At 46.1% G+C, this 25,261-nt stretch overlaps 26 non-coding genes and 41 pseudogenes across 26 annotated transcripts; all 67 read left to right on the forward strand.

Moving 5' to 3' along the window:
- Nucleotides 1-3,129: 3,129 nt before the first annotated feature.
- On the forward strand, nucleotides 3,130-3,248 carry LOC112762263 (5S ribosomal RNA). The gene has a single exon (XR_003182606.1). It is a non-coding gene; the product is annotated as a 5S ribosomal RNA (ribosomal RNA).
- Nucleotides 3,249-3,429: 181 nt separating this feature from the next.
- Nucleotides 3,430-3,548, forward strand: LOC112761298 (5S ribosomal RNA). Its single transcript, XR_003181699.1, has one exon. It is a non-coding gene; the product is annotated as a 5S ribosomal RNA (ribosomal RNA).
- Nucleotides 3,549-3,730: 182 nt separating this feature from the next.
- LOC112759368 (5S ribosomal RNA) lies at nucleotides 3,731-3,849 on the forward strand. Its single transcript, XR_003180133.1, has one exon. It is a non-coding gene; the product is annotated as a 5S ribosomal RNA (ribosomal RNA).
- Nucleotides 3,850-4,033: 184 nt separating this feature from the next.
- LOC112759784 (5S ribosomal RNA) lies at nucleotides 4,034-4,169 on the forward strand (annotated as a pseudogene).
- Nucleotides 4,170-4,354: 185 nt separating this feature from the next.
- LOC112759268 (5S ribosomal RNA) lies at nucleotides 4,355-4,490 on the forward strand (annotated as a pseudogene).
- Nucleotides 4,491-4,677: 187 nt separating this feature from the next.
- On the forward strand, nucleotides 4,678-4,813 carry LOC112759496 (5S ribosomal RNA; annotated as a pseudogene).
- Nucleotides 4,814-5,003: 190 nt separating this feature from the next.
- Nucleotides 5,004-5,122, forward strand: LOC112759320 (5S ribosomal RNA). The gene has a single exon (XR_003180091.1). It is a non-coding gene; the product is annotated as a 5S ribosomal RNA (ribosomal RNA).
- Nucleotides 5,123-5,301: 179 nt separating this feature from the next.
- LOC112760364 (5S ribosomal RNA) lies at nucleotides 5,302-5,420 on the forward strand. Its single transcript, XR_003180808.1, has one exon. It is a non-coding gene; the product is annotated as a 5S ribosomal RNA (ribosomal RNA).
- Nucleotides 5,421-5,623: 203 nt separating this feature from the next.
- Nucleotides 5,624-5,742, forward strand: LOC112759321 (5S ribosomal RNA). Its single transcript, XR_003180092.1, has one exon. It is a non-coding gene; the product is annotated as a 5S ribosomal RNA (ribosomal RNA).
- A 180-nt stretch (nucleotides 5,743-5,922) lies between these two features.
- On the forward strand, nucleotides 5,923-6,041 carry LOC112762043 (5S ribosomal RNA). The gene has a single exon (XR_003182404.1). It is a non-coding gene; the product is annotated as a 5S ribosomal RNA (ribosomal RNA).
- A 203-nt stretch (nucleotides 6,042-6,244) lies between these two features.
- LOC112759394 (5S ribosomal RNA) lies at nucleotides 6,245-6,380 on the forward strand (annotated as a pseudogene).
- A 197-nt stretch (nucleotides 6,381-6,577) lies between these two features.
- On the forward strand, nucleotides 6,578-6,694 carry LOC112759544 (5S ribosomal RNA; annotated as a pseudogene).
- A 183-nt stretch (nucleotides 6,695-6,877) lies between these two features.
- On the forward strand, nucleotides 6,878-7,013 carry LOC112759548 (5S ribosomal RNA; annotated as a pseudogene).
- Nucleotides 7,014-7,206: 193 nt separating this feature from the next.
- LOC112759388 (5S ribosomal RNA) lies at nucleotides 7,207-7,325 on the forward strand. Its single transcript, XR_003180150.1, has one exon. It is a non-coding gene; the product is annotated as a 5S ribosomal RNA (ribosomal RNA).
- A 180-nt stretch (nucleotides 7,326-7,505) lies between these two features.
- On the forward strand, nucleotides 7,506-7,624 carry LOC112760187 (5S ribosomal RNA). Its single transcript, XR_003180639.1, has one exon. It is a non-coding gene; the product is annotated as a 5S ribosomal RNA (ribosomal RNA).
- A 203-nt stretch (nucleotides 7,625-7,827) lies between these two features.
- Nucleotides 7,828-7,963, forward strand: LOC112759587 (5S ribosomal RNA; annotated as a pseudogene).
- A 193-nt stretch (nucleotides 7,964-8,156) lies between these two features.
- Nucleotides 8,157-8,292, forward strand: LOC112759638 (5S ribosomal RNA; annotated as a pseudogene).
- Nucleotides 8,293-8,483: 191 nt separating this feature from the next.
- On the forward strand, nucleotides 8,484-8,602 carry LOC112759389 (5S ribosomal RNA). The gene has a single exon (XR_003180151.1). It is a non-coding gene; the product is annotated as a 5S ribosomal RNA (ribosomal RNA).
- A 181-nt stretch (nucleotides 8,603-8,783) lies between these two features.
- Nucleotides 8,784-8,902, forward strand: LOC112760198 (5S ribosomal RNA). The gene has a single exon (XR_003180650.1). It is a non-coding gene; the product is annotated as a 5S ribosomal RNA (ribosomal RNA).
- Nucleotides 8,903-9,105: 203 nt separating this feature from the next.
- LOC112759391 (5S ribosomal RNA) lies at nucleotides 9,106-9,241 on the forward strand (annotated as a pseudogene).
- Nucleotides 9,242-9,434: 193 nt separating this feature from the next.
- LOC112760551 (5S ribosomal RNA) lies at nucleotides 9,435-9,553 on the forward strand. Its single transcript, XR_003180986.1, has one exon. It is a non-coding gene; the product is annotated as a 5S ribosomal RNA (ribosomal RNA).
- Nucleotides 9,554-9,747: 194 nt separating this feature from the next.
- LOC112759719 (5S ribosomal RNA) lies at nucleotides 9,748-9,883 on the forward strand (annotated as a pseudogene).
- A 182-nt stretch (nucleotides 9,884-10,065) lies between these two features.
- On the forward strand, nucleotides 10,066-10,201 carry LOC112759646 (5S ribosomal RNA; annotated as a pseudogene).
- A 189-nt stretch (nucleotides 10,202-10,390) lies between these two features.
- On the forward strand, nucleotides 10,391-10,526 carry LOC112759725 (5S ribosomal RNA; annotated as a pseudogene).
- Nucleotides 10,527-10,708: 182 nt separating this feature from the next.
- LOC112759354 (5S ribosomal RNA) lies at nucleotides 10,709-10,827 on the forward strand. The gene has a single exon (XR_003180120.1). It is a non-coding gene; the product is annotated as a 5S ribosomal RNA (ribosomal RNA).
- A 195-nt stretch (nucleotides 10,828-11,022) lies between these two features.
- On the forward strand, nucleotides 11,023-11,141 carry LOC112759787 (5S ribosomal RNA; annotated as a pseudogene).
- A 462-nt stretch (nucleotides 11,142-11,603) lies between these two features.
- Nucleotides 11,604-11,739, forward strand: LOC112759547 (5S ribosomal RNA; annotated as a pseudogene).
- A 193-nt stretch (nucleotides 11,740-11,932) lies between these two features.
- Nucleotides 11,933-12,068, forward strand: LOC112759653 (5S ribosomal RNA; annotated as a pseudogene).
- A 185-nt stretch (nucleotides 12,069-12,253) lies between these two features.
- Nucleotides 12,254-12,389, forward strand: LOC112759654 (5S ribosomal RNA; annotated as a pseudogene).
- Nucleotides 12,390-12,572: 183 nt separating this feature from the next.
- LOC112759270 (5S ribosomal RNA) lies at nucleotides 12,573-12,708 on the forward strand (annotated as a pseudogene).
- Nucleotides 12,709-12,904: 196 nt separating this feature from the next.
- Nucleotides 12,905-13,023, forward strand: LOC112759598 (5S ribosomal RNA; annotated as a pseudogene).
- Nucleotides 13,024-13,205: 182 nt separating this feature from the next.
- Nucleotides 13,206-13,340, forward strand: LOC112759728 (5S ribosomal RNA; annotated as a pseudogene).
- A 182-nt stretch (nucleotides 13,341-13,522) lies between these two features.
- On the forward strand, nucleotides 13,523-13,658 carry LOC112759702 (5S ribosomal RNA; annotated as a pseudogene).
- Nucleotides 13,659-13,847: 189 nt separating this feature from the next.
- On the forward strand, nucleotides 13,848-13,966 carry LOC112759649 (5S ribosomal RNA; annotated as a pseudogene).
- A 182-nt stretch (nucleotides 13,967-14,148) lies between these two features.
- Nucleotides 14,149-14,284, forward strand: LOC112759767 (5S ribosomal RNA; annotated as a pseudogene).
- Nucleotides 14,285-14,466: 182 nt separating this feature from the next.
- Nucleotides 14,467-14,602, forward strand: LOC112759764 (5S ribosomal RNA; annotated as a pseudogene).
- Nucleotides 14,603-14,794: 192 nt separating this feature from the next.
- Nucleotides 14,795-14,930, forward strand: LOC112759710 (5S ribosomal RNA; annotated as a pseudogene).
- A 181-nt stretch (nucleotides 14,931-15,111) lies between these two features.
- On the forward strand, nucleotides 15,112-15,247 carry LOC112759585 (5S ribosomal RNA; annotated as a pseudogene).
- A 192-nt stretch (nucleotides 15,248-15,439) lies between these two features.
- On the forward strand, nucleotides 15,440-15,558 carry LOC112759551 (5S ribosomal RNA; annotated as a pseudogene).
- A 178-nt stretch (nucleotides 15,559-15,736) lies between these two features.
- On the forward strand, nucleotides 15,737-15,855 carry LOC112762225 (5S ribosomal RNA). The gene has a single exon (XR_003182571.1). It is a non-coding gene; the product is annotated as a 5S ribosomal RNA (ribosomal RNA).
- A 202-nt stretch (nucleotides 15,856-16,057) lies between these two features.
- Nucleotides 16,058-16,176, forward strand: LOC112759402 (5S ribosomal RNA). The gene has a single exon (XR_003180159.1). It is a non-coding gene; the product is annotated as a 5S ribosomal RNA (ribosomal RNA).
- A 182-nt stretch (nucleotides 16,177-16,358) lies between these two features.
- Nucleotides 16,359-16,494, forward strand: LOC112759533 (5S ribosomal RNA; annotated as a pseudogene).
- A 197-nt stretch (nucleotides 16,495-16,691) lies between these two features.
- On the forward strand, nucleotides 16,692-16,827 carry LOC112759727 (5S ribosomal RNA; annotated as a pseudogene).
- Nucleotides 16,828-17,019: 192 nt separating this feature from the next.
- LOC112762118 (5S ribosomal RNA) lies at nucleotides 17,020-17,138 on the forward strand. Its single transcript, XR_003182471.1, has one exon. It is a non-coding gene; the product is annotated as a 5S ribosomal RNA (ribosomal RNA).
- A 181-nt stretch (nucleotides 17,139-17,319) lies between these two features.
- On the forward strand, nucleotides 17,320-17,455 carry LOC112759483 (5S ribosomal RNA; annotated as a pseudogene).
- Nucleotides 17,456-17,652: 197 nt separating this feature from the next.
- On the forward strand, nucleotides 17,653-17,771 carry LOC112759514 (5S ribosomal RNA). The gene has a single exon (XR_003180250.1). It is a non-coding gene; the product is annotated as a 5S ribosomal RNA (ribosomal RNA).
- Nucleotides 17,772-17,949: 178 nt separating this feature from the next.
- On the forward strand, nucleotides 17,950-18,068 carry LOC112762214 (5S ribosomal RNA). The gene has a single exon (XR_003182561.1). It is a non-coding gene; the product is annotated as a 5S ribosomal RNA (ribosomal RNA).
- A 183-nt stretch (nucleotides 18,069-18,251) lies between these two features.
- Nucleotides 18,252-18,387, forward strand: LOC112759398 (5S ribosomal RNA; annotated as a pseudogene).
- Nucleotides 18,388-18,576: 189 nt separating this feature from the next.
- LOC112761103 (5S ribosomal RNA) lies at nucleotides 18,577-18,695 on the forward strand. The gene has a single exon (XR_003181514.1). It is a non-coding gene; the product is annotated as a 5S ribosomal RNA (ribosomal RNA).
- Nucleotides 18,696-18,873: 178 nt separating this feature from the next.
- LOC112759250 (5S ribosomal RNA) lies at nucleotides 18,874-18,992 on the forward strand. Its single transcript, XR_003180029.1, has one exon. It is a non-coding gene; the product is annotated as a 5S ribosomal RNA (ribosomal RNA).
- A 180-nt stretch (nucleotides 18,993-19,172) lies between these two features.
- LOC112759449 (5S ribosomal RNA) lies at nucleotides 19,173-19,308 on the forward strand (annotated as a pseudogene).
- A 190-nt stretch (nucleotides 19,309-19,498) lies between these two features.
- On the forward strand, nucleotides 19,499-19,634 carry LOC112759352 (5S ribosomal RNA; annotated as a pseudogene).
- A 193-nt stretch (nucleotides 19,635-19,827) lies between these two features.
- LOC112759559 (5S ribosomal RNA) lies at nucleotides 19,828-19,946 on the forward strand (annotated as a pseudogene).
- A 178-nt stretch (nucleotides 19,947-20,124) lies between these two features.
- LOC112760504 (5S ribosomal RNA) lies at nucleotides 20,125-20,243 on the forward strand. The gene has a single exon (XR_003180941.1). It is a non-coding gene; the product is annotated as a 5S ribosomal RNA (ribosomal RNA).
- Nucleotides 20,244-20,424: 181 nt separating this feature from the next.
- On the forward strand, nucleotides 20,425-20,560 carry LOC112762287 (5S ribosomal RNA; annotated as a pseudogene).
- A 194-nt stretch (nucleotides 20,561-20,754) lies between these two features.
- On the forward strand, nucleotides 20,755-20,889 carry LOC112759670 (5S ribosomal RNA; annotated as a pseudogene).
- A 184-nt stretch (nucleotides 20,890-21,073) lies between these two features.
- LOC112759211 (5S ribosomal RNA) lies at nucleotides 21,074-21,192 on the forward strand. Its single transcript, XR_003179990.1, has one exon. It is a non-coding gene; the product is annotated as a 5S ribosomal RNA (ribosomal RNA).
- Nucleotides 21,193-21,368: 176 nt separating this feature from the next.
- Nucleotides 21,369-21,487, forward strand: LOC112759229 (5S ribosomal RNA). Its single transcript, XR_003180008.1, has one exon. It is a non-coding gene; the product is annotated as a 5S ribosomal RNA (ribosomal RNA).
- Nucleotides 21,488-21,668: 181 nt separating this feature from the next.
- Nucleotides 21,669-21,787, forward strand: LOC112759629 (5S ribosomal RNA; annotated as a pseudogene).
- Nucleotides 21,788-22,363: 576 nt separating this feature from the next.
- Nucleotides 22,364-22,482, forward strand: LOC112762112 (5S ribosomal RNA). Its single transcript, XR_003182465.1, has one exon. It is a non-coding gene; the product is annotated as a 5S ribosomal RNA (ribosomal RNA).
- A 181-nt stretch (nucleotides 22,483-22,663) lies between these two features.
- Nucleotides 22,664-22,799, forward strand: LOC112759603 (5S ribosomal RNA; annotated as a pseudogene).
- A 190-nt stretch (nucleotides 22,800-22,989) lies between these two features.
- LOC112759329 (5S ribosomal RNA) lies at nucleotides 22,990-23,125 on the forward strand (annotated as a pseudogene).
- Nucleotides 23,126-23,315: 190 nt separating this feature from the next.
- Nucleotides 23,316-23,450, forward strand: LOC112759620 (5S ribosomal RNA; annotated as a pseudogene).
- A 190-nt stretch (nucleotides 23,451-23,640) lies between these two features.
- LOC112759757 (5S ribosomal RNA) lies at nucleotides 23,641-23,775 on the forward strand (annotated as a pseudogene).
- Nucleotides 23,776-23,965: 190 nt separating this feature from the next.
- LOC112759396 (5S ribosomal RNA) lies at nucleotides 23,966-24,100 on the forward strand (annotated as a pseudogene).
- A 190-nt stretch (nucleotides 24,101-24,290) lies between these two features.
- LOC112759382 (5S ribosomal RNA) lies at nucleotides 24,291-24,409 on the forward strand. Its single transcript, XR_003180145.1, has one exon. It is a non-coding gene; the product is annotated as a 5S ribosomal RNA (ribosomal RNA).
- A 176-nt stretch (nucleotides 24,410-24,585) lies between these two features.
- On the forward strand, nucleotides 24,586-24,703 carry LOC112759429 (5S ribosomal RNA). Its single transcript, XR_003180181.1, has one exon. It is a non-coding gene; the product is annotated as a 5S ribosomal RNA (ribosomal RNA).
- Nucleotides 24,704-25,261: the final 558 nt, after the last annotated feature.

Consider the following 25,261-nt stretch of genomic DNA (forward strand, 5'->3'; position numbering starts at 1 on the left):
TTGAATTTGTTGTTGCATCATCTTGTTTTGAGCCAAAATGGAATCTACTCCTTCCAGTTCTAGTACCCCCTTTCTTTGTGATGGTTGGCGGGTTCTTTGATGAGCAAAGAAATATTGATTATTGGCCACCATGTCCACAAGATTCTAGGCTTCCTCAGCAGTTTTCATCAGTTGTAATGAACCTCCAGCAGAGTGATCTAATGCCTCTTGAGATTTCAATGTTAGGCCTTCATAGAAATTCTGCAGCACATCCCATTCATTGAACATCTCCGGAGGACACTTTCTGATTAAGGCTTTGTATCTCTCCCATGCTTCATACAAGGATTCGGCATCTAATTGTGTGAATGTCTGCACCTCAGTTTTCAGCCTGATGATCCTTTGGGGTGGATAGAATTTGGCTAGAAATTTAGTCACCAAATCATCCCAACTAGTGATACTTCCTTGGGGAAAAGTTTCAAGCCATTGTGCAGCCTTGTCCCTTAATGAGAACGGGAACAACAGAAGCTTGTAAGTTTCAGGATTCACGCCATTGGATTTGACAGTGTCACAAATCCTTAAGAAGGTAGATAAATGCTGGTTGGGATCTTCCAATGGGCTGCCTCCATAGGAACAATTGTTCTGGACAAGTGTAATGAGTTGTGGTTTTAGCTCAAAATTATTTGCATTGACATTGGGGGTTAAGATGCTGCTTCCACAGTGTCTGGGATTTGCAAAAGTGTAGGAGGCCAACACTCTCCTCTGTGGTGGATTGGGATTAGATGGATCTCCTTCCATCTCGTGATATTCTTCCTCAGATTCTTCCTCTTCAATAATACCTTTCCCTCTTTCAGCTCTTCTTAATCTCCTGAGAGTCCTCTGGTCAGCTTCGGATAAGATAGGAGTACCTCTCCCTGTACCTGACATACAAACAAAATAAGAGAAACAGAAAACTAGTGATACTTCAACCTATTGCTAGAATGAAGTTTTAGTTAGCTTAAGCAAAAATTCAAACAGTTAGTAGGTTAGTCAAAATTAAAGAAAAAGTGCTTGATCTAAACTACCTCCTCACTTAATCATTGTCAATCTATTCAATCCCCGGCAACGGCGCCAAAAACTTGATGTGCGGAAAATGATCCGACACAAAACTCACCGGCAAGTGCACCGGGTCGCATCAAGTAATAATAACTCACGGGAGTGAGGTCGATCCCACAGGGATTGAAGGATTGAGCAATTTTAGTTTAGTGGTTGAATTAGTCAAGCAAACAAGTGTTGATTGTGTGAAATTGTGTTGACAGGAATTAAATTGCATAGAATGTAAAGGGGAGTGGGTGATTTGCAGGAAATTAAAGAGAACGGAAAATAAAAGTACTAAATCTTAAAGAACAAGAAATTAAATGGCAGAAACTTAGAACGCAAGAAATGTAAATTACAGAATCTTAGAGTGCAAGAAATGTAAATGGCTTGAATTGTAAATGGGTCAGGGATGTGGGATTACAAGAATTAAACAAGGAAAAGTAAATTGCAACAAGCAGGGAAGTAGAAGATGAATTTAATTGCAGTAGATCTCAAACAGAAAATGTAAATTGCTTGAAGAAGCGTTCAACAGAGAAATAAAAGGAAATTTTAGATCTCAGGACCCAAGAGACTAGATAACCAAGTCTAGATCTCAATGCCTTCCTAGATCCAAATTCAGAATTCAATTGCAAGAAAAGTAAAGATCCAGCAGTAGAAGAAAAGAAGTGAAATCGCAAATTCTCAATGATGCAGTAAATCAAAACAGAGAGAGATCTCAAGATGAGATTGAGACAGAATTTCCTCAATTCTTCAACCCAAGATTCAAGACAAGTGTAGATGAAATTGAAAAACAAGAAAACTAAGAGGAAGAGAATTCAATTCTCCTTCCCCAAAACTCAGAATCTCCAAACAGCTCAAAACCCAAAAGCTCTCTACTGTGAATACTATGAAAATTCTTCAAGAAAACTCTAAAAAGAAAAGCTCTTTAAAACTTCAAATCCTAAGCTATTTATACACTTTCTTCAAATGATTATTAAGCCTTGAATTGGGCCTTTAGTCTTGATGGAATTGGGTTGATAATAGCCTCCGTTGATTGTTCTTGGTGTTGGGAAGAAATCCATTTGTGAACCGGGCCATGAACCATTCAAGTTTGAGTCAACGTTTGAGGCAAACGTTGACTCAAACGTCCCTTGTGTGAGGCATTATGCAGATAGCCCATTTGCTGTCATCCACGTTTGAGCCAACGTTTGAGGTCAAACGTGAGCTCAAACATGGTTCTTCCCAGGCTCCCTATTTGGCCAACGTTTGGCCCAACGTTTGAGGCAAACGTTGGCGCAAACGTGGCTCATCTAAACCATCAATCAGGGGTGCTTTGCCATGCTCTTCCTTGCCAAAATGTAGCCAACGTTTGACCTCACGTTTGAGGCAAACGTTGGCTCAAACGTTGCCGTGCCCAAGAGTGCTCTTTTTCATTCTTTTTGGCGCCAACGTTTGACCTCACGTTTGAGGCAAACGTTGGCGCAAACGTTGCCTTCCTCTACTTCTTCTTCAGCCAACGTTTGCCTCAACGTTTGAGGTCAAACGTTGGCGCAAATGTTGGTTCTTCTCCAGGGTGATCTTCATCTGCTTCTCACGTTTGAGTTAACGTTTGAGGCAAATGTTAGCTCAAACGTGAATCCCTCTTTTCAAGCCCATTCTTGCAACCTTCTTCCAAGCTTTATTCCACCTATCATCAATCAACAATTGTATCAAAGCTATGCCATAATCATGAGAGTTGTTCTTCTTCTTGTCATATGAGCAATTATGGCATAGAAACTAAAAAAAATGCATCAATTTGTCCCTGGTTGATTGAATCAAAGGAAACATGAAATTCAACCCAATTGGCTTACTTATGGCTTAAGAAAGTGCATAAAACTAAATGAAAACAAAGGAAAAAGACTAGTGAAACTAGGCTAAGATGACTTGTCATCAGTGCTTACCCTCGTTCTTTAAACGACGCTATCTTGAATAGTTTAGCTAAAGCGAGCCTCAATGACCTGATTTTTTGCAAGCTCGCATGGGCCCCGCGGGATTCGCAGCTCGACTTACCCTACGTCGCGAGACATGCTTATGATAATTGTGTGCGCATACTTTAACAGGTGCGATCATACCAGCACTAATGCACCGGATCCCATCAGAATTCTGTAGTTAAGCGTATTTGGGCGAGAGTAGTACTAGGATGGGTGACCTCCTGGGAAGTCCTCGTGTAGCACCTTTTTTTTTTTTACGTCGTGCTTACCCTTGTTGTTTAAACGACGCTATATTGAATAGTTTAGCTAAAGCGAGCCTCAATGATATGATTTTCGGCAAGCTCGCACGGGCCCCGTAGGGATTCCCAGCTCGACTTACCTTACGTCGCGAGACATGCTTATGATAATTGTGTGCGCATACTTTAATAGGTGCGATCATACCAGCACTAATGCACCGGATCCCATCAAAACTTCGAAGTTAAGCGTGCTTGGGCGAGAGTAGTACTAGGATGGGTGACCTCCTGGGAAGTCCTCGTGTAGCACCTTTTATTTTTTTTACGTCGTGCTTACCCCTGTTATTTAAACGACGCTATATTAAATAGTTTAGCTAAAGCGAGCCTCAATGACCTGATTTTCGACAAGCTCGCACGGGCGCCGCAGGGATTCGTAGCTCGGGTTACCCTACGTCGCGAGACATGCTTATGATAATTGTGTGCGCATACTTAAACAGGTGCCATCATACCAGTATTAATGCACTGGATCCCATCAGAACTCCGCAGTTAAGCGTGCTTCGGCGAGAGTAGTACTAGGATAGGTGACCTTCCGGGAAGTCCTCGTGTTGCACCTCTTTTTTTTTTTTTACGTCGTGCTTACCCTCGTTCTTTAAACGACGCTATCTTGAATAGTTTAGCTAAAGCGAGCCTCAATGACCTGATTTTCGGCAAGCTCGCACGGGCCCCGCAGGGATTCGCAGCTCGACTTACCCTACGTCGCGAGACATGCTTATGATAATTGTGTGCGCATACTTTAACAGGTACGATCATACCAGCACTAATGCACTGGATCCCATTAAAATTCCGCAGTTAAGCGTGCTTGGGCGAGAGTAGTACTAGGACGATAGTAGTACTAGGATGTGTGACCTCCTAGGAAGTCCTCGTGTTGCACCTCTTTTTTTTTTTTTTACGTCGTGCTTACCCTCGTTCTTTAAACGACGCTAACTTGAATAGTTTCGCTAAAGCGAACCTTAATGACCCGATTTTCTTCAAGCTCACACGGGCCCCGCAGGGCTTCGAAGCTCGACTTACCCTACGTCGCGAGACATGCTTATGATAATTGTGTGCGCATACTTTAATAGGTGCGATCATACCAGCACTAATGCACCGGATCCCATCAGAACTCCGCAGTTAAGCGTGCTTGGGCGAGAGCAGTACTAGGACGAGAGTAGTACTAGGATGGGTGACCTCCTGGGAAGTCCTCATGTTGCACCTCTTTTTTTTTTTTTTTTACATCGTGCTTACCCTTGTGCTTTAAACGACGCTATCTTGAATAGTTTAGCTAAAGAGAGCCTCAATGACCTGATTTTCGGCAAGCTCGCACGGACCTTGCAGGGATTCGCAGCTCGACTTACCCTACGTCGCGAGACATGCTTATGATAATTGTGTGCGCATATTTTAATAGGTGCGATCATACCAGCAACAATGCACCGGATCCCATCAGAATTCCGCAGTTAAGCGTGCTTGGGCGAGAGTAGTACTAGGACGAGAGTAGTACTAGGATGGGTGACCTCCTGGGAAGTCCTCGTGTTGCACCTCTTTTTTTTTGGTTTTTTTTACGTCGTGCTTACCCTCGTTCTTTAAACGACGCTATCTTGAATAGTTTAGCTAAAGCGAGCCTCAATGACCTGATTTTCGGCAAGCTCGCACGGGCCCCGCAGGGATTCGCAGCTCGACTTACCCTACGTCGCGACACATGCTTATGATAATTGTGTGCGCATACTTTAACAGGTACGATCATACCAGCACTAATGCACCGGATCCCATCAGAATTCCGCAGTTAAGCGTGCTTGGGCGAGAGTAGTACTAGGATGTGTGACCTCCTGGGAAGTCCTCGTGTAGCACCGTTTTTTTTTACGTCGTGCTTACCCTTGTTCTTTAAACGACGCTATATTGAATAGCTTAGCTAAAGCGAACCTCAATGACCTGATTTTCGTCAAGCTCGCACGAGCCCCGCAGGGATTCGCAGCTCGACTTACCCTACGTCGGGAGACATGCTTATGATAATTGTGTGCGCATAATTTAACAGGTGCGATCATACCAGCACTAATGCACCGGATCCCATCAGAACTTCGCAGTTAAGCGTGCTTGGGCGAGAGTAGTACTAGGATGGGTGACCTCCTTAGAAGTCCTTGTGTTGCACCTCTTTTTATTTTATTTTATTTTATTTTATTTTTTACGTCGTGCTTACCCTTTTTCTTTAAACTACGCTATATTGAACAGTTTAGCTAAAACGAGCCTCAATGACCTGATTTTCGGCAAGCTCGCACGGACCCCGCAGGGATTCGCAGCTCGACTTACCCTACGTCGCGAGACATGTTTATGATAATTGTGTGCGCATACTTTAACAGGTACGATCATACCAGCACTAATGCACCGGATCCCATCAGAATTCCGCAGTTAAGCGTGCTTGGGCGAGAGTAGTACTAGGATGTGTGACCTCCTGGGAAGTCCTCGTGTAGCACCGTTTTTTTTTTACGTCGTGCTTACCCTTGTTCTTTAAACGACGCTATATTGAATAGGTTAACTAAAGCGAACCTCAATGACCTGATTTTCGTCAAGCTCGCACGAGCCCCGCAGGGATTCGCAGCTCGACTTACCCTACGTCGGGAGACATGCTTATGATAATTGTGTGCGCATACTTTAACAGGTGCGATCATACCAGCACTAATGCACCGGATCCCATCAGAACATCGCAGTTAAGCGTGCTTGGGCGAGAGTAGTACTAGGATGGGTGACCTCCTTGGAAGTCCTTGTGTTGCACCTCTTTTTATTTTATTTTATTTTATTTTATTTTTTACGTCGTGCTTACCCTTTTTCTTTAAACGACGCTATATTGAACAGTTTAGCTAAAACGAGCCTCAATGACCTGATTTTCGGCAAGCTCGCACGGACCCCGCAGGGATTCGCAGCTCGACTTACCCTACGTCGCGAGACATGTTTATGATAATTGTGTGCGCATACTTTAATAGGTGCGATCATACCAGCACTAATGCACCGGATCCCATCAGAACTCCACAGTTAAGCGTGCTTGGGTAAGAGTAGTACTAGGACGAGAGTAGTACTAGGATGGGTGACCTCCTGGGAAGTCCTCATGTTGCACCTCTTTTTTTTTTGGTTTTTTTTTTACGTCGTGCTTACCCTTGTTCTTTAAACGACGCTATATATATTGAATAGCTTAGCTAAAGCGAGCCTCAATGACCTGATTTTCGACAAGCTCGCACGGGCCCCGTAGGGATTCGCAGCTCGACTTACCCTACGTCGCGAGACATGCTTATGATAATTGTGTGCGCATAATTTAACGGGTGCGATCATACTAGCACTAATGCACCGGATCCCATCAGAACTTCGCAGTTAAGCGTGCTTGGGAGAGTAGTACTAGGATGGGTAACCTCCTGGGAAGTACTCGTGTTGGACCTCTTTTTTTTTTTAACGTCGTGCTTACCCTCGTTCTTTAAACGACGCTAACTTGAATAGTTTCGCTAAAGCGAACCTCAATGACCTGATTTTCGGCAAGCTCACACGGGCCCCGCGGGGCTTCGTAGCTCGACTTACCCTACGTCGCGAGACATGCTTATGATAATTGTGTTCGCATACTTTAATAGGTGTGATCATACCAGTACCAATGCACCGAATCCCATCAGAATTGCGCAGTTAAGCGTGCTTGGGCGAGAGTAGTACTAGGACGAGAGTAGTACTAGGATGGGTGACCTCCTGGGAAGTCCTCGTGTTGCACCTCTTTTTTTTTTTGGTTTTTTTTTACGTCGTGCTTACCCTCGTTCTTTAAACGACGCTATCTTGAATAGTTTAGCTAAAGCGAGCCTCAATGACCTGATTTTCGGCAAGCTCGCACGGGCCCCGCAGGGATTCGCAACTCGACTTACCCTACGTCGCGAGACATGCTTATGATAATTGTGTGCGCATACTTTAACAGGTACGATCATACCAGCACTAATGCTCCGGATTCCATCAGAATTCCGCAGTTAAGCGTGCTTGGGCGAGAGTAGTACTAGGATGTGTGACCTCCTGGGAAGTCCTCGTGTAGCACCTTTTTTTTTTTACGTCGTGCTTACCCTTGTTCTTTAAACGACGCTATATTGAATAGCTTAGCTAAAGCGAACCTCAATAACCTGATTTTCGACAAGCTCGCACGAGCCCCGCAGGGATTCGCAGCTCGACTTACCCTACGTCGGGAGACATGCTTATGATAATTGTGTGCGTATACTTTAACAGGTGCGATCATACCAGCACTAATGCACCGGATCCCATCAGAACTTCGTAGTTAAGCGTGCTTGGGCGAGAGTAGTACTAGGATGGGTGACCTCCTTGGAAGTCCTTGTGTTGCACCTCTTTTTATTTTATTTTATTTTGTTTTGTTTTTTACGTCGTGCTTACCCTTGTTCTTTAAACGACGCTATATTGAACAGTTTAGCTAAAACGAGCCTCAATGACCTGATTTTCGGCAAGCTCGCACGGACCTCGCAGGGATTCGCAGCTCGACTTACCCTACGTCGCGAGACATGTTTATGATAATTGTGTGCGCATACTTTAATAGGTGCGATCATACCAGCACTAATGCACCGGATCCCATCAGAACTCCACAGTTCAGCGTGCTTGGGTGAGAGTAGTACTAGGACGAGAGTAGTACTATGATGGGTGACCTCCTGGGAAGTCCTCATGTTGCACCTCTTTTTTTTTTGGTTTTTTTTTTACGTTGTGCTTACCCTCGTTCTTTAAACGACGCTATCTTGAATAGTTTAGCTAAAGCGAGCCTCAACGACCTGATTTTCAGCAAGCTCGCACGGGCCCCGCAGGGATTCGCAGCTCGACTTACCCTACGTCGCGAGACATGCTTATGATAATTGTGTTCGCATACTTTAATAGGTGTGATCATACTAGTACCAATGCACCGGATCCCATCAGAATTGCGCAGTTAAGCGTGCTTGGGCGAGAGTAGTACTAGGACGAGAGTAGTACTAGGATGGGTGACCTCCTGGGAAGTCCTCGTGTTGCACCTCTTTTTTTTTGGTTTTTTTTTACGTTGTGCTTACCCTCGTTCTTTAAACGATGCTATCTTGAATAGTTTAGCTAAAGCGAGCCTCAATGACCTGATTTTCGGCAAGCTCGCACCGGCCCCGCAGGGATTCGCAACTCGACTTACCCTACGTCGCGAGACATGCTTATGATAATTGTGTGCGCATACTTTAACAGGTACGATCATACCAGCACTAATGCTCCGGATTCCATCAGAATTCCGCAGTTAAGCGTGCTTGGGCGAGAGTAGTACTAGGATGTGTGACCTCCTGGGAAGTCCTCGTGTAGCACCTTTTTTTTTTTTACGTCGTGCTTACCCTTGTTCTTTAAACGACGCTATATTGAATAGCTTAGCTAAAGCGAACCTCAATAACCTGATTTTCGACAAGCTCGCACGAGCCCCGCAGGGATTCGCAGCTCGACTTACCCTACGTCGGGAGACATGCTTATGATAATTGTGTGCGTATACTTTAACAGGTGCGATCATACCAGCACTAATGCACCGGATCCCATCAGAACTTCGTAGTTAAGCGTGCTTGGGCGAGAGTAGTACTAGGATGGGTGACCTCCTTGGAAGTCCTTGTGTTGCACCTCTTTTTATTTTATTTTATTTTATTTTGTTTTTTACGTCGTGCTTACCCTTGTTCTTTAAACGACGCTATATTGAACAGTTTAGCTAAAACGAGCCTCAATGACCTGATTTTCGGCAAGCTCGCACGGACCCCGCAGGGATTCGCAGCTCGACTTATCCTACGTCGCGAGACATGTTTATGATAATTGTGTGCGCATACTTTAATAGGTGCGATCATACCAGCACTAATGCACCGGATCCCATCAGAACTCCACAGTTAAGCGTGCTTGGGTGAGAGTAGTACTAGGACGAGAGTAGTACTATGATGGGTGACCTCCTGGGAAGTCCTCATGTTGCACCTCTTTTTTTTTTGGTTTTTTTTTTACGTTGTGCTTACCCTCGTTCTTTAAACGACGCTATCTTGAATAGTTTAGCTAAAGCGAGCCTCAACGACCTGATTTTCAGCAAGCTCGCACGGGCCCCGCAGGGCTTCGCAGCTCGACTTACCCTACGTCGCGAGACATGCTTATGATAATTGTGTGGGCATACTTTAACAGGTGCGATCATACCAGCACTAATGCACCGGATCCCATCAGAACTCCGCAGTTAAGCGTGCTTGGGCGAGAGTAGTACTAGGATGGGTTACCTCCTGGGAAGTACTCATGTTGCACTTCTTTTTTTTTGGTTTTTTTTTTTTACATTGTGCTTACCCTCGTTCTTTAAACGACGCTATCTTAAATAGTTTAGCCAAAGCGAGCCTCAACGACCTGATTTTCAGCAAGCTCGCACGGGCACCGCAGGGATTCGCAGCTCGACTTACCCTGCGTCGCGAGACATGCTTATGATAATTGTGTGCGCATACTTTAACAGGTATGATCATACCAGCACTAATGCACTGGATCCCATCAAAATTCCGCAGTTAAGCGTGCTTGGGCGAGAGTAGTACTTGGTCGAGAGTAGTACTAGGATGGGTGACCTCCTGGGAAGTCCTCGTGTTGCACCTCTTTCTTTTTTTACGTCGTGCTTACCCTCGTTCTTTAAACGACGTTAACTTGAATAGTTTCGCTAAGGCGACCCTCAATGACCTGATTTTCTTCAAGCTCACACGTGCCTCGCAGGGATTCGCATCTTGACTTACCCTACGTCGCAAGACATGCTTATGATAATTGTGTGCGCATACTTTAATAGGTGCGATCATACCATCACTAATGCACCGGATCCCATCAGAACTCCGCAGTTAAGCGTGCTTGGGCGAGAGTAGTACTAGGACGAGAGTAGTAATAGGATGGTTGACCTCTTGGGAAGTCCTCATGTTGCACCTCTTTTTTTTGGTTTTTTTTAAGTCGTGCTTACCCTCATTCTTTAAACGACGCTATCTTGAATAGTTTAGCTAAAGCGAGCCTCAACGACCTGATTTTCGGCAAGCTCACACAGGCCCCGCAGGGATTCGCAGCTCGACTTACCCTACGTTGCGCGACATGCTTATGATAATTATGTGCGCATACTTTAACAGGTACGATCATAACAGCACTAATGCACCGGATCCCATCAAAATTCCGCAGTTAAGCTTGCTTGGGCGAGAGTAGTACTAGGACGAGAGTAGTACTAGGATGGGTGACCTCCTGGGAAGTCCTCGTGTTGCACCTCTTTTTTTTTTTACGTCGTGCTTACCCTCGTTCTTTAAACGACGCTAACTTGAATAGTTTCGCTAAAGCGAACGTCAATGACCTGATTTTCTTCAAGATCACACGGGCCCCGCAGGGCTTCGCAGCTCGACTTACCCTACGTCGCGAGACATGCTTATGATAATTGTGTGTGCATACTTTAACAGGTGCGATCATACCAGCACTAAAGCACCGGATCCCAACAGAACTCCGCAGTTAAGCGTGCTTGGGCGATAGTAGTACTAGAATTGGTGACCTCCTGGGAAGTACTCATGTTGCACTTCTTTTTTTTTGGTTTTTTTTTTTTTTACATTGTGCTTACCCTCGTTCTTTAAACAACGCTATCTTGAATAGTTTAGCTAAAGCGAGCCTCAATGACCTGATTTTCGGCAAGCTCGCACGGGCCCCACAGGATTCGCAGCTCGACTTACCCTACGTCGTGAGACATGCTTATGATAATTTTGTGCGCATATTTTAACAGGTACGATCATAGTAGCACTAATGCACCGGATCCCCTCATAATTCCACAGTTAAACGTGCTTGGGCGAGAGTCGTACTAGGATGGGTGACCTCCTGGGAAGTCCCCATGTTGCACCTCTTTTTTTTTGTTTTTTATGTCGTGCTTACCCTCGTTCTTTAAACGACGCAATCTTGAATAGTTTAGCTAAAGCGAGCCTCCATGTCCTGATTTTCGACAAGCTCGCACGGACCCCGCAGGGATTCGCAGCTCGACTTACCCTACGTCGCGAGACATGCTTATGATAATTGTGTGCGCATACTTTAATTCCGCAGTTAAGCGTGCTTGGGCGAGAGTAGTACTAGGACGAGAGTAGTACATGGATGGGTGACCTCCTGGGAAGTCCTCGTGTTGCACCTCTTTTTTTTTTTTACATCGTGCTTACCCTCATTCGTTAAACGACGTTAACTTGAATAGTTTCGCTAAGGCGAACTTCAATGACCTGATTTTCTTCAAGTTCACACTGGCCCTGCAGAGATTCGCAGCTCGACTTACCCTACGTCGCGAGACATGTTTATGATAATTGTGTTCGCATACTTTAATAGGTGCGATCATACCAGAACTAATGCACCGGATCCCATCAGAACTCCGCAGTTAAGCGTGCTTGGGCGAGAGTAGTACTAAGGCGAGAGTAGTAATAGGATGGGTGACCTCCTGGGAAGTCCTCATGTTGCACCTCTTTTTTTTTTGGTTTTTTTTTTTAAGTCGTGCTTACCCTCGTTCTTTGAACGATGCTATCTTGAATAGTTTAGCTAAAGCGAGCCTCAACGACCTGATTTTCGGCAAGCTCGCACAGGCCCGCAGGGATTCGCAGCTCGACTTACCCTACGTTGCGCGACATGGTTAAGATAATTGTGTGCGCATACTTTAACAGGTACGATCATACCAGCACTAATGCACCGGATCCCATCAAAATTCCGCAGTTAAGCGTGCTTGGGCGAGAGTAGTACAAGGACGAGAGTAGTACTAGGATGGGTGACCTCCTGGGAAGTCCTCGTGTTGCACCTCTTTTTTTTTTTTTTTACGTCGTGCTTACCCTCTTTTTTTAAACGACGCTAACTTGAATAGTTTCGCTAAAGCGAACCTCAATGACCTGATTTTCTTCAAGCTCACACGGGCCCGCAGGGCTTCACAGCTCGACTTACCCTACGTCGCGAGACATGCTTATGATAATTGTGTGCGCATACTTTAACAGGTACGATCATACCAGCACTAATGCACCGGATCCCATCAAAATTCCGCAGTTAAGCGTGCTTGGGCGAGAGTAGTACAAGGACGAGAGTAGTACTAGGATGGGTGACCTCCTGGGAAGTCCTCGTGTTGCACCTCTTTTTTTTTTTTTACGTCGTGCTTACCCTCTTTTTTTAAACGACGCTAACTTGAATAGTTTCGCTAAAGCGAACCTCAATGACCTGATTTTCTTCAAGCTCACACGCGCCCGCAGGGCTTCACAGCTCGACTTACCCTACGTCGCGAGACATGCTTATGATAATTGTGTGCGCATACTTTAACAGGTGCGATCATACCAGCACTAATGCACCGGATCCCATCAGAACTCCGCAGTTAAGTGTGCTTGGGCGATAGTAGTACTAGGACGAGAGTAGTACTAGGATGGGTGACCTCCTGGGAAGTCCTCATGTTGCACCTCTGTTTTTTGTTTGGTTTTATTTTTTACGTCGTGCTTACCCTTGTTCTTTAAACGACGCTATCTTGAATAGTTTAGCTAAAGCGAGCCTCAACGACCTGATTTTCGGCAAGCTCGCACAGGCCCTGCAGGGATTCGCAGCTCGACTTACCCTACGTTGCGAGACATTGTTATGATAATTGTGTGCGCATACTTTAATAGGTACGATCATACCAGCACTAATGCACCGGATCCCATCAGAATTCCACATTTATGCGTGCTTGGGCGAGAGTAGTACTAGGATGGATGACCTCCTGGGAAGTCCTCGTGTAGCACCTTTTTTTTTTAACGTCGTGCTTACCCTTGTTCTTTAAACGACGCAATATTGAATAGCTTAGCTAAAAAGCGAGCCTCAATGACCTGATTTTTGGCAAGCTCGCACGGGCCCCGTAGGGATTCGCAGCTCGACTTACCCTGCGTCGCGAGACATGCTTATGATAATTGTGTGCGCATACTTTAACAGGTACGATCATACCAGCACTAATGCACCGGATCCCATCAAAATTCCGCAGTTAAGCGTGCTTGGGCGAGAGTAGTACTAGGCGAGAGTAGTACTAGGATGGGTGACCTCCTGGGAAGTCCTCGTGTTGCACCTCTTTTTTTTTTTACGTCGTGCTTACCCTCGTTTTTTAAACTACGTTAACTTTAACAGTTTCGCTAAAGCGAACCTCAATGACCTGATTTTCTTCAAGCTCACACGGGCCCCGCAGGGATTCACAGCTCGACTTACCCTGCGTCGCGAGACATGCTTATGATAATTGTGTGCGCATACTTTAATAGGTGCGATCATAACAGCACTAATGCACCGGATCCCATCAGAACTCCGTAGTTAAGCGTGCTTGGGCGAGAGTAGTACTAGGACGAGAGTAGTACTAGGATGGGTGACCTCCTGGTAAGTCCTCATGTTGCACCTATTTTTTTTGTTTTTTTTTTACATCGTGCTTACCCTCGTTCTTTAAACGACGCTATCTTGAATAGTTTATCTAAAGCGAGCCTCAATGACCTGATTTTCGGCAAGCTCGTACGGGCCCACAGGGATTCACAGCTCGACTTACCCTACGTCGCGAGACATGCTTATGATAATTGTGTGCGCATACTTTAACAGGTACGATCATACCAGCACTAATGCACCGGATCCAATCAGAATTCCACATTTAAGCGTGCTTGGGCGAGAGTAGTACTAGGATGGGTGACCTCCTGGGAAGTCCTCGTGTATCACCTTTTTTTTTTTTTAACTTCGTGCTTACCCTTGTTCTTTAAACGACGCTATATTGAATAGCTTAGCTAAAGCGAGCCTCAATGACCTGATTTTCGGCAATCTCGCACGGGCCCGTAGGGATTCGCGGCTCGACTTACCCTACGTCGCGAGACATGCTTATGATAATTGTGTGCGCATACTTTAACAGGTACGATCATACCAGCACTAATGCACCGGATCCCATCAAAATTCCGCAGTTAAGCGTGCTTGGGCGAGAGTAGTACTAGGACGAGAGTAGAACTAGGATGGGTGACCTCCTGGGAAGTCGTCGTGTTGCACCTCTTTTTTTTTTTACGTCGTGCTTACCCTCGTTTTTTAAACTACGTTAACTTGAATAGTTTCGCTAAAGCGAACCTCAATGACCTGATTTTCTTCAAGCTCACACGGGCCCGGCAGGGATTCGCAGCTCGACTTACCCTGCGTCGCGAGACATGCTTATGATAATTGTGTGCGCATACTTTAATAGGTGCGATCATAACAGCACTAATGCACCGGATCCGATCAGAACTCCGTAGTTAAGCGTGCTTGGGCGAGAGTAGTACTAGGACGAGAGTAGTACTAGGATGGGTGACCTCCTGGTAGGTCCTCATGTTGCACCTCTTTTTTTTTGGTTTTTTTTTTACTTCGTGCTTACCCTCGTTCTTTAAACAACGCTATCTTGAATAGCTTAGGTAAATCGAGCCTCAATGACCTGATTTTCGGCAAGCTCGCACGGACCCCGCAGGGATTCGCAGCTCTACTTACCCTACGTTGCGAGACATGCTTATAATAATTGTGTGCGCATACTTTAACAGGTACGATCATACCAGCACTAATGCACCGGATCCCATCAAAATTCCGCAGTTAAGCGTGCTTGCGCGAGAGCAGTACTAGGACGAGAGTAGTTCTAGGATGGGTGACCTCCTGGGAAGTCCTCGTGTTGCACCTCTTTTTTTTTTACGTCGTGCTTACCCTCGTTCTTTAAACGACGATAACTTGAATAGTTTCGCTAAAGCGAACCTCAATGACCTGATTTTCTTCAAGCTCACACGGGCCCCGCAGGGCTTCGCAGCTCGACTTACCCTTTGTCGCAAGACATGCTTATGATAATTGTGTGCGCATACTTTAATAGGTGCGATCATACCAGCACTAATGCACCGGATCCCATCAGAACTCCGCAGTTAACCGTGCTTGGGCGAGAGTAGTACTAGGTCAAGAGTAGTACTAGGATGGGTGACCTCCTGGGAAGTCCTAATGTTGCACCTCTTTTTTTTTTGTTTTTTTTTTTATGTCGTGCTTTCCCTCGTTCTTTAAACGACGCTATTTTGAATAGTTTAGCTAAAGCGAGCCTTAATGACCTGATTTTCGGCAAGCTCGCACGGGCCCGCAGGGATTCGCAACTCGACTTACCCTACGTCGCGAGACATGCTTATGATAATTGTGTGCGCATACTTTAATAGGTACGATCAGACCAGCTCTAATGCACCGGATCCCATCAGAATTCCGCATTTAAGCGTGCTTGGGCGAGAGTAGTATTAGGATGGGTGACCTCCTGGGAAGTCCTCGTGTAGCACCTTTTTTTTTCCTTCGAGCTTACCCTTTTTCTTTAAACGACGCTATATTGAATAGCTTAGCTAAAGCGAGCCTCAATGACCTGATTTTCGGCAAGCTCGCACGGGCCCCGTAGGTATTCGGAGCTCGACTTACCCTACATCGCGAGACATGCTTATGATAATTGTGTGCGCATACTTTAACAGGTGCGATCATACCAGCACTAATGCACGGGATCCCATTAGAATTTCGCAGTTAAGCGTGCTTGGGCGAGAGTAGTACTAGGATGGGTGACCTCCTGTGAAGTCCTCGTGTTGCCCCTCTTTTTATTTTATTTTGTTTTATTTTATTTTTTACGTCGTGCTTACCCTTGTTCTTTAAACGACGCTATATTGAACAGTTTACCTAAAGCGAGCCTCAAAGACCTGATTTTCGGCAAGCTCGCACGGGCCCCGTAGCGATTCGCAGCTCGACTTACCTACGTCGCAAGAACTGCTTATGATAATTGTGTGCGCATACTTTAACAGTTGCGATTATACCAACACTAATGCACCAGATCCCATCAGAACTTCACAGTTATGCGTGCTTGGGCGAGAGTAGTACTAGGATGGGTGACCTCCTGGGAAGTCCTCGTGTTGCACCTTTTTTTTTTTTTACGTCGTGCCTACCCTCGTTCTTTAAACGACGCTAAGTTGAAATGTTTCGCTAAAGTGAACCTCAATGACCTGATTTTCTGCAAGCTCACACGAGCCCCGCAGGGCTTCGCAGCTCAACTTATCCTATGTCGCGAGACATGCTTATCATAATTGTGTGCGCATACTTTAATAGGTGCGATCATACCAGCACTAATGCACCGGATCCCATCAGAACTCCGCAGTTAAGCGTGCTTGGGCGAGAGTAGTACTAGGACGAGAGCAGTACTAGGATGGATGACCTCCTGGGAAGTCCTCATGTTGCACCACTTTTTTTTTTGGTTTTTTTTTTTTTTACATCGTGCTTACCCTCGTTCTTTAAATGACGCTATCTTGAATAGTTTAGCTAAAGCAAGCCTCAATGACCTGATTTTCGGCAAGCTCGCACGGGCCCCGTAGGGATTCGCAGCTCAAATTACCCTACGTCGCGAGACATGCTTATGATAATTGTGTGCGCATACTTTAACAGGTACGATCATACCAGCACTAATGCACCGAATCCCATCAAAATTTCGCAGTTAAGCGTGCTTGGGCGAGAGTAGTACTAGGATGAGAGTAGTACTAGGATGGGTGACCTCCTGCGAAGTCCTCGTGTTGCACCTCTTTTTTTGTTTTTTTTTTTTTACGTCGTGCTTATTCTCGTTCTTTAAACGACGCTAACTTGAATAGTTTCGCTAAAGCGAACCTCAATGTCCTGATTTTCTTCAAGCTCACACGGGCTCCGCAGGGCTTCGCAGCTCGACTTACCCTACGTCGCGAGACAAGCTTATGATAATTGTGTGCGCATACTTTAACAGGTGCGATCATACCAGCACTAATGCACTGGATCCCATCAGAACTTCGCAGTTAAGCGTGCTTGGGCGAGAGTAGCACTAGGATGGGTGACCTCCTGGGAAGTCCTCGTGTTGCTCCTCTTTTCTTTTTACATCGTGCTTACGCTCGTTCTTTAAACGACGCTAACTAGAATAGTTTCGCTAAAGCGAACCTCAATGACCTGATTTTCGGCAAGCTCACACGGGCCCCGCGGAGCTTCGCAGCTCGACTAACCCTACGTCGCGAGACATGCTTATGATAATTGTGTGCGCATACTTTAATAGGTGCGATCATACCAGCACCAATGCACCGGATCCCATCAGAACTCCGCAGTTAAGCGTGCTTGGGCGAGAGTAGTACTAGGACGAGAGTAGTACTAGGATGGGTGGCCTCCTGGGAAGTCCTCATGTTGCACCTCTTTTTTTTTTTGGTTTTTTTTTTTTTACGTCGTGCTTACCCTCGTTCTTTAAACGACGCAATCTTGAATAGTTTGGCTAAAGCGAGCCTCAATGACCTAATTTTCGGTAAGCTCGCACGGGCCCCGCAGGGATTCGCAGCTCGACTTACCCTACGTCGCGAGACATGCTTATGATAATTGTGTGCGCATACTTTAACAGGTACGATCATACCAGCACTAATGCACCGGATCCCATCAGAATTGCGCAGTTAACCGTGCTTGGACGAGAGTAGTACTAGGATGGGTGACCTCCTGGGAAGTCCTCGTGTAGCACTTTTTTTTTTACGTCGTGCTTACCCTTGTTCTTTAAACGACGCTATATTGAATAGCTTAGCTAAAGCGAGCCACAATGACCTGACTTTCGGCAAGCTCGCACGGGCCCCGTAGGGATTCGCAGCTCGACTTACCCTACGTCGCGATACATGCTTATGATAATTGTGTGCGCATACTTTAATAGGTGCGATCATACCAGCACTAATGCACCGGATCCCATCAGAACTTCGCAGTAAAGCGTGCTTGGGCGATAGTAGTACTAGGATGGGTGACCTCCTGGGAAGTCCTCGTGTCGAACCTCTTTTTTTTTTTTACGTCGTCCTTACCCTCGTTCTTTAAACGACGCTAACTTGAATAGTTTCGCTAAAGCGAACCTCAATGACCTGATTTTCGGCAACCTCACACGGGCCCCGCAGGGCTTCGGAGCTCGACTTACCCTACGTCGCGAGACATGCTTATGATAATTGTGTGCGCATACTTTAATAGGTGCGATCATACCAGCACCATTGCACCGGATCCCATCAGAACTCCGCAGTTAAGCATGCTTGGGCGAGAGTAGTACTAGGACGAGAGTAGTACTAGGATGGGTGACCTCCTGGGAAGTTCTCGTGTAGCACCTCTTTTTTTTTCTTTTTTTTTACGTCGTGCTTACCCTCGTTCTTTAAACGACGCTAACTTGAATAGTTTCACTAAAGCGAACCTCAATGATCTGATTTTCGGCAAGCTAACACGGGCCCGCAGGTCTTCGCAGCTCGACTTACCCTACGTCGCGAGACATGCTTATGATAATTGTGTGCGCATACTTTAACAGGTGCGATCATACCAGCACTAATGCACCGGATCCCATCAGAACTTCGCAGTAAAGCGTGCTTGGGCGAGAGTAGTACTAGGATGGGTGACCTCCTGGGAAGTCCTCGTGTAGCACTTTTTTTTTTACGTCGTGCTTACCCTTGTTCTTTAAACGACGCTATATTGAATAGCTTAGCTAAAGCGAGCCACAATGACCTGATTTTCGGCAAGCTCTCACGGGCCCCGTAGGGATTCGCAGCTCGACTTACCCTACGTCGCAAGACATGCTTTTGATATTTGTGTGCGCATACTTTAACAGGTGCGATCATACCATCACTAATGCACCGGATCCCAACAGAACTTCGCAGTTAAGCGTGCTTGGGTGAGAGTAGTACTAGGATGGGTGACCTCCTGGGAAGTCGTCGTGTTGCACCTCTTTTTTTTTTACGTCGTACTTACCTCGTTCTTTAAACGACGCTAACTTGAACAGTTTCGCTAAAGCGAACCTCAATGACCTGATTTTCGGAAAGCTCACACGGGCCCCGCGGGGCTTCGCAGCTCGACTTACCCTACGTCGCGAGACATGCTTATGATAATTGTGTGCGCATAATTTAATAGGTGCGATCATACCAGCACCAATGCACCGGATCCCATCAGAACTCCGCAATTAAGCGTGCTTGGGCGAGTGTAGTACTAGGACGAGAGTTGTACTAGGATGGGTGACCTCCTGGGAAGTTCTCGTGTTGCACCTCTTTTTTTTTCTTTTTTTTTACGTCGTGCTTACCCTCGTTCTTTAAACGACGCTAACTTGAATAGTTTTGCTAAAGCGAACCTCAATGATCTGATTTTCGGCAAGCTAACACGGGCCCCGCAGGGCTTCGCAGCTCGACCTACCCTACGTCGCGAGACATGCTTATGATAATTGTGTGCGCATACTTTAACAAGTGCGATCATACCAGCACTAATGCACCGGATCCCATCAGAACTCCGCAGTTAAGGGTGCTTGGGCGAGAGTAGTACTAGGATGAGAGTAGTACTAGGATGGGTGGCCACCTGGGAAGTCCTCATGTTGCACCTCCTTTTTTTTGGTTTTTTTTTTTTACGTCGTGCTTACCCTCGTTCTTTAAACGACGCTAGCTTGAATAGTTTGGCTAAAGGAGCCTCAATGACCTGATTTTCGGCAAGCTCGCACGGGCCCCACAGGGATTCGCAGCTCGACTTACCCTACGTCGCGAGACATGCTTATGATAATTGTGTGCGCATACTTTAACAGGTACGATCATACCAGCACTAATGCACCGGATCCCATCAGAATTCCGCAGTTAAGCGTGGTTGGACGAGAGTAGTACTAGGATGGGTGACCTCCTGGAAAGTCCTCGTGTAGCACATTTTTTTTAACGTCGTGCTTACCCTTGTTCTTTAAATGACGCTATATTGAATAGCTTAGCTAAAGCAAGCCACAATGACCTGATTTTCGGCAAGCTCGCACGGGCCCCGTAGGGATTCGCAGCTCGACTTACCCTACGTCGCAAGACATGCTTATGATAATTGTGTGCGCATACTTTAACAGGTGCGATCATACCAGCACTAATACACCGGATCCCATCAGAACTTCGCAGTTAAGCGTGCTTGGGCGAGAGTAGTAGTAGGATGGGTGACCTCCTAGGAAGTCCTCGTGTTGCACCTCTTTTTTTTTTTACGTCGTGCTTACCCTCGTTCTTTAAACGACGCTAACTTGAATAGTTTCGCTAAAGCGAACCTCAATGACCTGATTTTCGACAAGCTCACACGGGCCCCGCGGGCTTCGTAGCTCGACTTACCCTACGTCCCGAGACATGCTTATGATAATTGTGTGCGCATACTTTAATAGGTGCGATCATACCAGCACCAATGCACCGGATCCCATCAGAACTCCGCAGTTAAGCGTGCTTGGGCGAGAGTAGTACTAGGATGAGAGTAGTACTAAGATGGGTGACCTCCTGGGAAGTTCTCGTGTTGCACCTCTTTTTTTTTTCTTTTTTTTTTTTACGTCGTGCTTACCCTCATTCTTTAAACGACGCTAACTTGAATATTTTCGCTAAAGCGAACCTCAATGATCTGATTTTCGGCAAGCTAACACGAGCCCTGCAGGGCTACGCAGCTCGACTTACCCTACGTCGCGAGACATGCTTATGATAATTGTGTGCGCATACTTTAATAGGTGCGATCATACCAGCACTAATGCACCGGATCCCATCAGAACTCCGCAGTTAAGCGTGCTTGGGCGAGAGTAGTACTAGACGAGAGTAGTACTAGGATGGGTGGCCTCCTGGGAAGTCCTCATGTTGTACCTCTTTTTTTTTTTTTACGTCGTGCTTACCCTCGTTCTTTAAACGACGCTATCTTGAATAGATTGGCTAAAGCGAGCCTCAATGACCTGATTTTCGGCAAGCTCGCACAGGCCCCGCAGGGATTCGCAGCTCGACTTACCCTACATCGCGAGACATGCTTATGATAATTGTGTGCGCTTACTTAAACAGGTACGATCATACCAGCACTAATGCACCGGATCCCATCAGAATTTCGCAGTTAAGCGTGCTTGGACGAGAGTAGTACTAGGATGGGTGACCTCCTGGGAAGTCCTCGTGTAGCACTTTTTTTTTACGTCGTGCTTACCCTTGTTCTTCAAACGACGCTATATTGAATAGCTTAGCTAAAGCGAGCCACAATGACCTGATTTTCGGCAAGCTCACACGGGCCTCGTAGGGCTTCGCAGCTCGACTTACCCTACGTCGCGAGACATGCTTATGATAATTGTGTGCGAAAGTTTAACAGGTGCGATCATACCAACACTAATGCATTGGATCCCATCAGAACTTCGCAGTAAAGCGTGCTTGGGCGAGAGTAGTACAAGGATGGGTGACCTCCTGGGAAGTCCTCGTGTTGCACCTCTTTTTTTTTTACGTCGTGCTTACCCTCCTTCTTTAAACGACGCTAACTTGAATAGTTTCGCTAAAGCGAACCTCAATGACCTGAATTTCGGCATGCTCACACGGGCCCCGCGGGGCTTCGCAGCTCTACTTACTCTACGTCGCGAGACATGCTTATGATAATTGTGTGCGCCTACTTTAATAGGTATGATCATACCAGCACTAATGCACCGGATCCCATCAGAATTTTGCAGTTAAGCGTGCTTGGACGAGAGTAGTACAAGGATGGGTGACCTCCTTGGAAGTCCTCGTGTAGCACTTTTTTTTTTTACGTCGTGCTTACCCTTGTTCTTTAAGGTAGCGTTTGTTTTGAGGTACTGAGACAGAGACTGAGAGACTGAGACTCAGTATCATCTTTGTTGGTTCAGAGACTGGTACTAAAATTTCTGTCTCTGTCCCTAAAATTTTAGTATTTCAGTACCTCCAAAAAGTAGGGGACACAGGGGACTAAAATTTTTAGAGATGGAGACTGAAACTTTAATAACATTTTATACTTAAAATATCCTCATTTCAATTAATTAATTTCGATTTTACCTTTTGTACAAATTAAATTAGAGTTTCATTCTTGTTTCAATTTTTGTCTCCTACTTTGCACCAAACAGAATACTGAGATTTATTTCAATCTCTGTCTCTTAGTCTCTGTCTCTCAGTCTCAGTCTTTTCGTCTCTGTCTCTCCACCAAACGCTACCTAAACGACGCTATATTGAATAGCTTAGCTAAAGCGAGCCACAATGACCTGATTTTCAGCAAGCTTGCACGGGCCCCGTAGGGATTCGCAGCTCGACTTAACCTACATCACGAGACATGCTTATGATAATTGTGTGCGCATACTTTAACAGGTGCGATCATACCAGCACTAATGCACCGGATCCCATCAGAACTTCGCAGTAAAGCGTGCTTGGGCGAGAGTAGTACTAGGAAGGGTGACCTCCTGGGATGTCCTCGTGTTGCACCTCTTTCTTTTTTTACGTCGTGCTTACCCTCGTTCTTTAAACGATGCTAACTTGAATAGTTTCGCTAAAGCGAACATCAATGACCTGATTTTCGGCAAGCTCACACGGGCCCCGCGGGCTTCGCAGCTCGACTTACCCTACGTCGCGAGACATGCTTATGATAATTGTGTGAGCATACTTTAACAGGTACGATCATACCAGCACTAATAAACCGGATCCCATCAGAACTCCGCCGTTAAGCGTGCTTGGGCGAGAGTAGTACTAGGACGAGAGTAGTACTAGGATGGGTAACCTCCTGGGAAGTTCTCGTGTTGCACCTCTTTTTTTTTCTTTTTTTTTACGTCGTGCTTACCCTCGTTCTTTAAACGACGCTAACTTGAATAGTTTTGCTAAAGCCAACCTCAACGACCCGATTTTCGGCAAGCTCACACGGGCCCCACGGGGCTTCGCAGCTCGACTTACCCTACGTCACGAGACATGCTTATGATAATTGTGTGGGCATACTTTAATAAGTGCGATCATACCAGCACCAATGCACCGGATCCCATCAGAACTCCGCAGTTAAGCGTGCTTGGGCGAGAGTAGTACTAGGATGAAAGTAGTACTAGGATGGGTGACCTCCTGGGAAGTTCTCGTGTTGCACCTCTTTTTTTTTCTTTTTTTTTACGTTGTGCTTACCCTCGTTCTTTAAACGACGCTAACTTGAATAGTTTCGCTAAAGCGAACATCAATGACCTGATTTTCGGCAAGCTCACACGGGCCCCGCGGGGCTTCGCAGCTCGACTTACCCTACGTCGCGAGACATGCTTATGATAATTGTGTGCGCATACTTTAACAGGTACGATCATACCAGCACTAATGCACCGGATCCCATCAGAACTCCGCAGTTAAGCGTGCTTGGGCGAGAGTAGTACTAGGACGAGAGTAGTACTAGGATGGGGACCTCCTGGGAAGTCCTCATGTTGCACCTCTTTTTTTTTGTTTTTTTTTTACGTCGTGCTTACCCTCGTTCTTTAAACGACGCTATCTTGAATAGTTTAGCTAAAGCGAGCCTCAATGACTGATTTTCGGCAAGCTCGCACGGGCCCCGCAGGGATTCGCAGCTCGACTTACCCTACGTCGCGAGACATGCTTATGATAATTGTGTGCGCATACTTTAATAGGTGCGATCATACCAGCACCAATGCACCGGTCCCATCAGAACTCCGCAGTTAAGCGTGCTTGGGCGAGAGTAGTACTAGGACGATAGTAGTACCAGGATGGGTGACCTCCTGGGAAGTTCTCATGTTGCACCTCTTTTTTTTTTTTTTTTTTTACGTCGTGCTTACCCTCGTTCTTTAAACGACGCTATCTTGAATAGTTTAGCTAAAGCGAGCCTCAATGACCTGATTTTCGGCAAGCTCGCACGGGCCCTGCAGGGATTCGCAGCTCGACTTACCCTACGTCGCGAGACATGCTTATGATAATTGTGTGCGCATACCTTAATAGGTGCGATGATACCAGCACAATGCACCGGATCCCATCAGAACTCCGCAGTTAAGTGTGCTTGGGCGAGAGTAGTACTAGGATGAGAGTAGTACTAGGATGGGTGACCTCCTGGGAAGTTCTCGTGTTGCACCTCTTTTTTTTTCTTTTTTTTTTACGTCGTGCTTACCCTCGTTCTTTAAACGAGCTAACTTGAATAGTTTCGCTAAAGCGAACCTCAATGATCTGATTTTCGGCAAGCTCACACGGGCCCCGCAGGGCTTCGCAGCTCGACTTACCCTACGTCGCGATACATGCTTATGATAATTGTCTGTGCATACTTTAATAGGTGCGATCATACCAGCACTAATGCACAGGATCCCATCAGAATTCCGTAGTTAAGCGTGCTTGGACGAGAGTAGTACTAGGATGGGTGACGTACTGGGAAGTCCTCGTGTAGCACTTTTTTTTTACGTCGTGCTTACCCTTGTTCTTTAAACGACGCTATTCTGAATAGCTTAGCTAAAGCGAGCCACAATGACCTGATTTTCGGCAAGCTCGCACGGGCCCGTAGGGATTCGCAGCTCGACTTACCCTACGTCGCGAGACATGCTTATGATAATTGTGTGCGCATACTTTAACAGGTGCGATCATACCAGCACTAATGCACCGGATCCCATCAGAACTTCGCAGTTAAGCGTGCTTGGACGAGAGTAGTACTAGGATGGGTGACGTACTGGAAGTCCTCGTGTAGCACTTTTTTTTTTACGTCGTGCTTACCCTTGTTCTTTAACGACCTATTTGAATAGCTTAGCTAAAGCAAGCCCAATGACCTGATTTCGGAAGCTCGCACGGGCCCCTAGGGATTCGCAGCTCGACTTACCCTACGTCGCGAGACATGCTTATGTAATTGTGTCGCATACTTAACAGGTGCGATCTACCAGCACTAATGACCGATCCATCGAACTTCGCAGTAAGCGTTGGGGAGAGTAGTACTAGGAGGGTGACCTCCTGGGAAGTCCTCGTGTTGCACCTCTTTTTTTTTTACGTCGTGCTTCCTCATTCTTTAAACGACACTAACTTGAATAGTTTCGCTAAAGCGACCTCAATGACCTGATTTTCGGAAGCTCACACGGGCCCGCGGGCTTCGCAGCTCGACTTACCTACGTCGCGAGACATGCTTATGATAATTGTGTGGCATACTTTAAAGGTCGATCATACCAGCACTAATACGGATCCCATCAGAACTCCGCGTTAAGCGTGCTGGGGAGAGTAGTACTAGCAGAACGTGTACCCGTATACTCGTGTTACGTCAACA

Source organism: Arachis hypogaea, chromosome 16 (genome assembly GCF_003086295.3).
Source record: "Arachis hypogaea cultivar Tifrunner chromosome 16, arahy.Tifrunner.gnm2.J5K5, whole genome shotgun sequence".
Classification (NCBI taxonomy): domain Eukaryota; kingdom Viridiplantae; phylum Streptophyta; class Magnoliopsida; order Fabales; family Fabaceae; genus Arachis; species Arachis hypogaea.